Here is a 9721-nt window from a genome sequence, read left to right as displayed (position 1 = left end):
TATATATGTCTATAGCATCCCCAAATGTCCTTCAGTGCAGATCTATTCACTGGACTCTGACTAACCTTCCAAGAGTCACACTCTTAAAAGAGGCTGACTCTCCCCTTCCCAGCAGCCATTAGTTTCCAACAGTTCCTCAGGTGGGGTTGGGGGTTTCTTAGCCACTTCCTCATGTCTATGCTGAGATTTTTGTCTGACTTGAGTTTACGTGGGACTTGTGCATGCTGTCACCATTTCTGTGAGACTTTTAAAATAAAAGAAAAAGGCTATGAAAATGGACAACCAATTAAGTACATTGGCCCCTCCAACACTTTAAATATTTTTAGTCTTTAAATTTTTCCTTTTCACACAGAATTTTTAATTATATAGCCAAATATATGTAAGAAATTGGGTAAGAAGGATAATCAATGTCACCAATGCAGAAATAATACACCTTCGGCAAACAGTGCTAGGGCCACACCTCTGCCCTTTAGCCACAGGACCTGCCCACTCAGATAGCCCAAGCTGCTGAGCAGGAAGTTCAAAAGTCTCTGCAATGAGCAAACAGACTTGAACACACCCAAACAACACCCAAGTCTGTAAAGGATGTGGTCACTGGATATTTGCGTTTAAAAACATTATGTCCTGTTTCAAGACATCTCTAAGTCAGCAATCAGCAAACCACAGCCCATGGCCCACGTCTGGCATTTTCTGAAAATACATTTTACTGACATAGATGTGGTTATGCCTTTAAACAGCTTCTATAACTACTTTCCAGCTATAAGATGGAACAGAACAGTTAAATCAGAGACCTATGAATAGGATCATTGTGAGGTTTAAACATTAACCATCTTATGTTCCTCTAACAAAGCTTAATGGGCTAACTCCACTGTAGTCTACTTAACTTGCTTTATAAACTTAGCAAGAAGTACACTGAATCCCCTCCTCTCACTTCCTCAACCTCAGTTATACACACCACGTTTCCCCCAACTCTGAAAGTTCAGTTTCTAGAAAGTGAAACCTTAAATGATGACTACACAGCTGGGCACGGTAGGGCACGCCTGTCATCCCAGCTCTCAGGAGGATAAGGCAAGATTTAGAGCGCTAGGCTAGCCTCAGCCACACAGCAAGACCCTGTCACAAAACAAACAAACAAAAAAAGCCCTCACCCTGTTTCCTTAAAGTTTTAGTGAAACACAGCAGTGCTCATTTACTTATACAGCAGGCCTGAAAATTAAGACCAATTTCTAAAGATAAAATGGCACAGAATCTGCATATAACCTGTGCACCTCCTCTGAACAACCTCTGCATTGCTTATAACACCAAGAACAGTGCAAATGCTATGTAAGTAGTTGTTACACTCCACTCCTTAGTGAGTGACAAGAGAAAGTCTGACATGTTTAGCACTGAAATCATCTTTTTCTAGTACTTTGAACAAAGGTCTATGGAGGATACAGATGCAGATCCCAAGCGTATGGGGCCACTATATACTGCCTTGAGCTACTACGCTACAGTCAGAGTTCAGCAGTGGGAGAGCAATTGGCCTGGAAAACCTTAAATATTATTATCTAGTCCTTTACAGAAAAGGGCTGCAGGCCCTACTGCAGGTCAACATTCTTAAATTTTTTTTACTTATTTCTACTTTATGTGTATGAGTATTTTATCTGCAAGTATATAAGTGCACCCTTGTTGTGCAATGCCCAGGCATGCCAGAAGAAGGTACTGGATCCCCTAGAACTGGAGTTGCAGATGGTTGTTAGCCACCATGTGGGTGCTAGGAACCAAATCTGGGTCCTCTGTAAGAGGAGCCAATGCTCTTAACCACTGAACCATCTCTCCAGGCCTAGGTCAATCATTTTTAATGTGTAGTCACTGGACAAACATTAGCTGGGAATTGTTGGAAATGCAAATTTTCTGGCTCAAGACAATCCCACCATATATACAGACTCTAGGAGTGATGCCCAGACATCAAGCCAGGCAATGCTAAGGAAGGCTGGAGGCCCCTCCCTGTTCTCTCTGGCTCTCAGACAAGGTGAGCACTGAATCCAGCTCTGCCTGCACTACTTTGCTTTTAAGAAGGCCACCAGACAAAGTGAGGTGTTTATCTTTGAAGAAATAGTTGTGTTTCCCTGTTATTTAGTGGTTGCACTTTTGTTCATTTTCCCAGCCCTTCCCTAGCCTTTACTCCTGTATCACCTCCAACCTCGCTCCAACAGCAGCAAACATTTCTTCCCACATCTTATGTCTGCCCTATGCATACCAGCGTTCTTTCTACTTCTCCGAGAATAGAGTCATATAAGATGGACTCCCATTAAAGCAGCTTCCTAGTCTAGGGCTCATCTCTGTGTGAACATCTTGTTCAAAGTCACTGCACAGGTGTAGGCAAGGATAACTAGTGTTTCCTCAAAACAAATCTAGAGGAGCCCAGTTTCTATAGAACCCTGAAAAACTGATACAGAAAGACTAGTGGGAGGGAGATAAGGAGTAACTGTCTGCTACCTCAGTACCACTAACAGAGAGGAGGAAACGAGGAGCCAATTCCTGAGGCCAGGAAAATCAGACACCGATTCTGAGGCCAGGAAAATCAGACAATCACAATTCTTTGAATAGGGTATTAAAATTCTGTCCCTTCTAAGAATTCAGGAAGGCAATACTTTGATAACAGCCAATGAACCATCTTGAAGTCTCAGCCATAAAAATTAAGTCCCAAAGAAACTAGAGACCCAGCCAATACTATGTGGAAGAAAAAAATCACCCAGCCGAGCCTATCAACTCAGCGAATCACAAGCAATAATAAAATCATGGTGCTAGGCTGTGCAAAAGATGGAGCATAAGATAATCAATATACAAACTGCAGAGTGAAAAGTTATGGAAGGGTAATAGAGTATGGTTTTTTGACTGAAAAAAAATCTTTAAAATATCTAATGCATGACTATATCTTCCTACATATGAAAAATGCAGCGAAAACAAGGATAAAGAAGCATATTCATTGTGCAAGGTGAGACACTTTCCCTGATTACCCTATTTGGTTTTCCTCAATGAGCATGTTTAAACAAAAAAGTCAAATAGTAAAAATAGATACAATATTAAAAGAAATATAAGGGGCTGGAGAGATGGCTCAGCAGTTAAGAGTACTGGCTGTTCTTGTAGAGGATCCGGGCTCAATTCCCAGCACCCACATAGTGTAGGAGGAAGTGCAGCCTGAACAACCAGCACATGCCCACTGCAAACGCACCAAAAACATCTGGCTGAGGCAAATCTGTGTTCTGCCAAAAGACATAGAGACGGCTGACGCGAAAAATGGCCCGATACAGAGAGCCAATGAGGAACAGACACGACCTATCAATGGACCAATGGGACACCAGGAGAGGGGATATAAGGGAGCCCCATCACTGCAATAAACGAGTCTGCAGCTGCTCGCACTGCCTGCTTCTCACCTGACTCCTGGAGGAGTCTGTGTCGTGATTCCGCGGCGACTCTACCCCCACCCGGAGGGCCCCAGGACACCCGCAACAACATAGTAGCTAACAACTATCCAAGGGATCCAACGCCCTCTTCTGACCTCCTTAGGCACTGCACAACACTGGTATACTAACATACATGCAGACAATACATTCATACACACAAAATAAAAATGATAAATATTTTTAAAAAGAAATATAAAGCTGCAACTTTAGCAAGCCTTAAAGCTGCATTTCTAGCATGCCCAGATGGCATCATAGTATTCTTCAGCTTCCTATTTACTATGTAAAATAAGAACACCGTGCCGTGTGTGAGCATCATGAAGTAGAGAGAAAAGCTGCTATCCATCACATCTTGGCTCTGTCTGGGCCAGGCACCACCCCCAAGATAGCTGACAAAGTCTCCACCCTCAGGGACATAGAAAAGACCCTGCCACCTGCTCAGGTCACTGAGACACCCACTTCTAAATCTAACTTCAGGGCTGATCTAGGAAAGAACCCAGGTGTCTGTGCCCAAGGATACTGTGAAAATTAAAAAGAGACCATCAAGGAAAACATTTATGTTTAAGAACAGATTTGACTACAAGACATTCCTGTGGCACTACCTGACTATTTTTAGTGTGCTTTACTCATTTTCAGAAGAAAGGGCTGATCCACTCTGCCTGCCCCCACGGACATTTTTTTGGAGCTCAGATGGAAGAACGATTTGTGGCTACAGCAAAAGAGCAGTTGTCTACTATGGGGCACTAGCATCCCAGAGGGTGTAGGAGATGCTGCACTCAACCTAGGGAAGAAAAACATTTAATTTCCTTCCAAGGAGGAGAGAAACATTTTACTGACAAAACAAGTAATACTTGCATATGGTGCCGTCAACACAAAACCATAACTCTCACCTCAAAGGGGATAAGAGATAGTTTATTCTGGAGCCAAATATGAGTGACCATGGCTGGGGAACATAAATTCAGGTTACCCCAAATTTCATGTTATAGCGTGGTAACGGTTGCCTTATGTTTTTATATTAACAGAACAAAAAAAAAAAGTCATAAATCAAGACACTTTTCCACATTGGAGGATACATTCAGCAGGCGGTTCACAGCAAAGCGAGGGGTTTTATGCTATAGGTCTCAGATGCTATCTGAAGACATTCTTAGCCTTTTGATTGGTGAGACCAGGTGGTCTACTAGGATAATACATTCTAAAAGGTTTTTCATCTGTTAGCCACAGGATGTTAGATCAGAAACAGAGGTGGGTAAGGAGTAGCCATTTGGGGGACTAAAGATGGTCCGAGACTCTGGGCCTGTAACATTCCAAACTCTCCACACCCTTTGGAGTGATAATCAGTTGGTCAGCCTTGCAAGAAGTTCAGTCCAAGGGGCAAGCGTTCTTTTTGGGAACTTTTCTTTCACTGTACAAATGAAGTGTTTCATACTGTTACTTCACACTAACTACAATATATGATCATAAAATACTGCCATTATTACAAGTGGGAACTGAAGCTGCAACCTCCCTAGGTCCCTCAGTCACCAATAATGACAAACCACTGAGGTTCCTCAGGGGGTGGGGGTCGGGGGTCGGTCAGAAAAAAAATGACAATAATGCAAAGGAATTAAAGAGAAAGATACAGAGCTCCAGTCCTTTTCTCCCTCCCCTCACCAGCCCAGGATATGAGAAACAGCACTGTTCTGCAGGCCCCAGGCTATCTTCAAGTTCCCTTCTCAGCTTTCAGCAGCACCTGCAGTCAGTGATTCTCCACCCTTCCAACTGGTCCTAACAGATCCTTTGTTCCCAGGTTTTTTCCTTTACTGCTTCTGGCACTTTCCAGGGAGGTCAGCAGGCCCTCCCTGCTGGAAGTGGCCATGTAAATGTAAAGAGGTCCCTGCTCTTTGGCCCTACCCCCCAAAACCAAATAAATGCAAACTCCATCTCCACTCAGTAACTAGAGCAGATGGCAACCTTAGCTCCTAATAGCTAATACAGGTCATCACCACCCATCCCACACACACCCCCACTCTCCTGAAAACATTCCTTCTTTCTCATTTCTTTCATTTTCTTGTACAAAACCCATTCACTGAAATGTGAAATTGTTATAACCTTTCATTAGAAGGGCGAAACAGGGTCTAAAAGCTAACTTGTTTTCTTTAAATATCTTTTTTTTGTCATAATAATCTTTTATTTTATATAAAAGTTCAACTGCAACAAAAATCAGGAAAGTTAAATTCAGTACGGATGAGGACTATAAATTGTTTTCAAATTTACAGCAGATAACAATGACTCCTATTTCATTTATAAAGCTACTCAAATATAAGAAAACTGTTTCAATTTCTACAGTATCAAAAGGATAAGGACAAAATGGCTTTCTATCTCAAACTGGGTTTTGGATGACAGTTTTCAACATAACAAAGCCATACAAAATTTTTTAAAAGTACTCAAGTCACTTCTCTTTAGTCCAGATGTGCTTTAATTTGTAGTAGTGTCTGCTGCAGCTGCTCATGCTAGAAAAGTCTGTGTTGGTGTACTGTTCTAAGTCACTGACAGCAGCAGCAGCAGCAGCAGCAGCAGGAGCTTTAAAAGTCCTTCCAGAACCTATAAAACCCCAATGCAAAGTGCATGTGAACACTGAGGCTGCAAGACAAGAATGGTTTGCTTGACTCCATCAGTGTTTCTAAAGAAGCAATTTCTGTGTCAACTTTATGGCTGGTCTCTGAAGGAACACTCTTGATTTGGGTGCCCTTTTTGGTAAATTCGGTAGTTGCTTCCACAAGTTGCTTTTCTTGATATGTACACATGTCTTTTAGTCTGCTCCTTTCGAGGCTAAGATTTATTATCTGCTCTGATTTGACTGGTTTCATGCATTAGCTGCTGTTAACATGATCTAATTCAATTTTCACTTTCTCCTTCTCTGCTCTCAGATTTGCAAATTCACTCTCCTCTAGGGTAACCATGTCTTTTCTGATGGAATCCAAATGAGCCATTGGCTGTTTGTTTTACTGTTATTTCCTGAGCTTGAATGACCGTCTCCTTATAGACAGTCTCCAGGTGGACATTTGATCACTGGTTAATACTGATAAGATTGTTTCTGCTTGTGTTTTGCCAAATCCATGAGTTTCCAAGTCCTGTACCAGTGCATGACTACCAAAAGTTAATTTCCTTTGTTCTAGTGGAATTATATCCACTGGCCTACTGGCCTTCAATCATATCCTTCCTTAGTTGTGGTTCAAGAAAACTCTCTGCAGAGAGCTGCCCGCCCCCCCCCCCCTTCAGGGCACCACTTTGAATTCAATAGGAAGCTACTGCCTGCCAATACTTTCAGGGGTGTCTTGGTAAAGGACTGATTTCTATTAGCAAAGGAAAATAATTCTTGCCTATAACAAGAGTTTATCTTAACTGTTCTCCAAGGCAAGAATCAGGAGCTAAAATATCTGAGATACCCAAAGAGCTGCCCATAATTGTAAAGCTTCAGGACCTCAAGACCCTAAATTCAGAAATACAAGTGCAGACATTTGAGCCCGCCCCATGGCCGCTCAGCACTGCTAAATAGTTGATCACAATGATGTAGTTTTACGACGCCTCTAAGAGTGTTTCTCAACATGTGAAAATCTGTAGGGCCTTGAGACCCCCAAATCAGACAAAGAAAGAATGTCTCAAACCGTGAAAGCCAGAAGTTTGATTTCGTAAGACTTAGAGGTCAGACGTCTAGAACCCGTCAGCACACTGTGACCTGCCCAATTCTTAGATACTCATTAAAAAGCACCCATCGAAACTAGTACTGTTCTCCGATCTTTTGAAAAACAGATTACTGAAAATACTAAATGCGGTGTGGTGAGTATCCAGACCCTGGCCACCGCGTCTACACGGGAGCAAAAGTTGCACGGCTGCTCCCCCGGCAAGTCGAGAGAGGCGCATCCCGGGGCTAAGCGACCCGGCGGGGTGGAGAGCCGGGCGATACCCGCGCGGCCAGCCTGGCCTCGGGGACCATGCGAAACAAAGCGGGCCGGCGGCGGGGGGGGGGGGGGGAATCCCGCTGTGCACGAGGCGCCAGCTCACCTGTTTCCAAGGCTCTGAAGGCCGCTCATGCGGCCGCGCCTCAGCCTCGCGCCCGCTCCGCTCCACTCCTCGGGTGGGCCCCGCGGCGCGCCTCCAGCGCCAGCCCAGCCCTGGGCAGCGCCCGAGGCGGCGGGAGGCGGTGCTTCAGCCCGCCAGACGGGGCGGCTGCGCGGACTTCCGGCCCCATCGGGCGTCCCGAGGCGGCTGCAAAGCTGGGAGCTGCCTGGGACGCGCCATGCCCCGGGAATGCCCGAACCGGCCTTCTGCGCATGGCGCTGCACACCCACCGCCACCACCTCCTTCCCTGGTCCGAGTGTGGGGCCTAGAAGCTGCTCACGGAATGCGGACCTTCCTCCTGGCTTCACCATTGGCGGTCTGCTCCCCTAGGCCCAAGCAATGCCTTAGTAGCAGAGCGCTTTACAATGTGCCCACCCACTCCTGCCCTCTTGAAGGGCAACCAGATGTGGGTGAAAGTTTCGTTCTTATTGAAAACTTACACCTCCACCCCACCTTTATTATTCCCTAGCATCCTCCAGAGCAGATAGGAGAGAAAAAGGCACCGCCCCAGGCCCACTTTATTCTACCTTAAGTACCAGAGAACAGGCTATATCTGTGCCTTCCTAGGGGTCGTGGGATGGAATATCTGTGGCAGGAGAAAAATGGCACAGGGTAGAGTAGTCGCTCCAGGGGGTGGCCGGAGCCCTTTGACCATCAGTGTTTAGAGAAATAGGGCAGTGACAGGTACACCAACCAGGTGGGAACACTGGAGATCCTGGCAGACCTCCCTCCAGTATGGAAGCTCTGAGGGCAGCACAGCAAGCTCTGGGCAGACATCATCAGGAAGAGACAACTTCGCAAAACGCAGATGACACCATCCCAGCAGGGGCTTCAGGGGAGACAGAACTCATGGATATATGGATCATAGTAGGGCATGCAGAGGCAGTTTGAGGCTCAGAATATCCTGGGCTCACCCTCTAGACTGTTGGTCCTGCTGGTGGCAGACACCATCTAAGATCAATCCCTCAGCCTCTATCACCAATCTCTGAGTGGGAGGGGGCTTACAGACTGATGTTGGACAGACCACAGGTGGGTGCTGGGAATCTGGACTGCTGGAATCTCTCCTGGTGTCCACAGGAATGATTCACTTGGAAGTGCAAACCCTAGCCAATTACCAAGACAGTTTTGTAGATAAGGCAAATAAAAACCAGCCTCAAGAGACCACAGCTCTCACTACTTCAATCTTGATGTTCAAAGTTCAAGATCAAGGCGGGTGTGCCTCCACATTGGGCAACTGAGGGGTGTTACATTTTTGGAGAATAAAAGGAATGATAGAGGAGTAGGAGACAAGAAAACAGAGCAAGACCTGCAAGAGGCAAGGTGTGATGGCTAATCCTGGGTGTCAACTTGACTGGATCTGGGATTAACTGAAATGAAAGAGATCTTCTTGATTGGATCATCTAAAGCCGGAAGACACACCCTAAATGTGGGCATTACCTTCTGATGGCAGCTGGTATAAAAGACCAAGGCAGAGGAGAATGCCAGGCTTCTTGCTGCTTGCCTACTCTCTGGCTGGCGAGTTCATCTTGCTGCTGTAGACTGAAGTCTAGCTGGTGCAGCCATTGTTGGACTACTCGGACTCTATCCTGTGAGCTAAGCTGATAAATCTCTATATATATATATTCATTCTACCCGTTCTGTTTCTTTAGAGAACCCTGACTAATACAGATTGTGGTACCAGAAGTGGGGTGCTTTGCTAGGAGACACAACAAACATCTGTTGAACTGGAAGCTAAAACTTCCCCCTGGACACTTTGGGCTTCTGATGCCCTTAAGTCAGCAGGCTGAAAAAGGAATAGCAATATTAAGAGGGGTGATTGATTCAGACTACCAGGGGGAAATTGGACTTGTTCTCCACACTGGCGGTAATAAAGATTATATCTGGAAGGCAGGAGATTCCTTAAGGTGACTTTTGGTGTTACCATGTCCTGTGATTAAGGTCAATGGGAAACTGCAACAACCCAATCCAGACAGGACAACAAATGGCCCAGACCCTTCAGGGATGAAAGTATGGGCCACTCCTCCAGGGAAAGAGCCAAGACCTGCAGAGGTTCTTGCTGATGGTGGAGGAAATACAGAATGGGTCATAGAGGAAGGTAGTTACAAATACCAACTTAGGCCATGTTAGGGAACCCTGCTGTTAGAGTTGCAGATCTCCATGTCCGGATAGCCCTGAGGGCT

At 45.3% G+C, this 9721-nt stretch overlaps 1 protein-coding gene and 1 pseudogene across 1 annotated transcript in view; both read right to left on the bottom strand.

The window, feature by feature from the left end:
• Golm1 (golgi membrane protein 1) overlaps positions 1-7633 on the bottom strand; it is a 77231-nt gene extending 69598 nt beyond the window's left edge. The window contains exon 1 of the mRNA XM_008833105.3: positions 7485-7633. The gene's annotated coding sequence lies outside the window, so the exon portion shown is untranslated. The remainder of the gene's footprint in view (positions 1-7484) is intronic.
• Positions 6005-7852, bottom strand: LOC103734214 (annotated as a pseudogene).
• Between the last annotated feature and the right edge of the window lie 1869 nt (positions 7853-9721).

This window comes from Nannospalax galili, unplaced genomic scaffold, assembly GCF_000622305.1.
Source record: "Nannospalax galili isolate Female #2095 unplaced genomic scaffold, S.galili_v1.0 scaffold1096, whole genome shotgun sequence".
NCBI classification, from domain to species: domain Eukaryota; kingdom Metazoa; phylum Chordata; class Mammalia; order Rodentia; family Spalacidae; genus Nannospalax; species Nannospalax galili.
The sequence above is the reverse complement of the archived record's forward strand: the minus strand, read 5'-3'. Positions and strand labels throughout refer to the sequence as shown.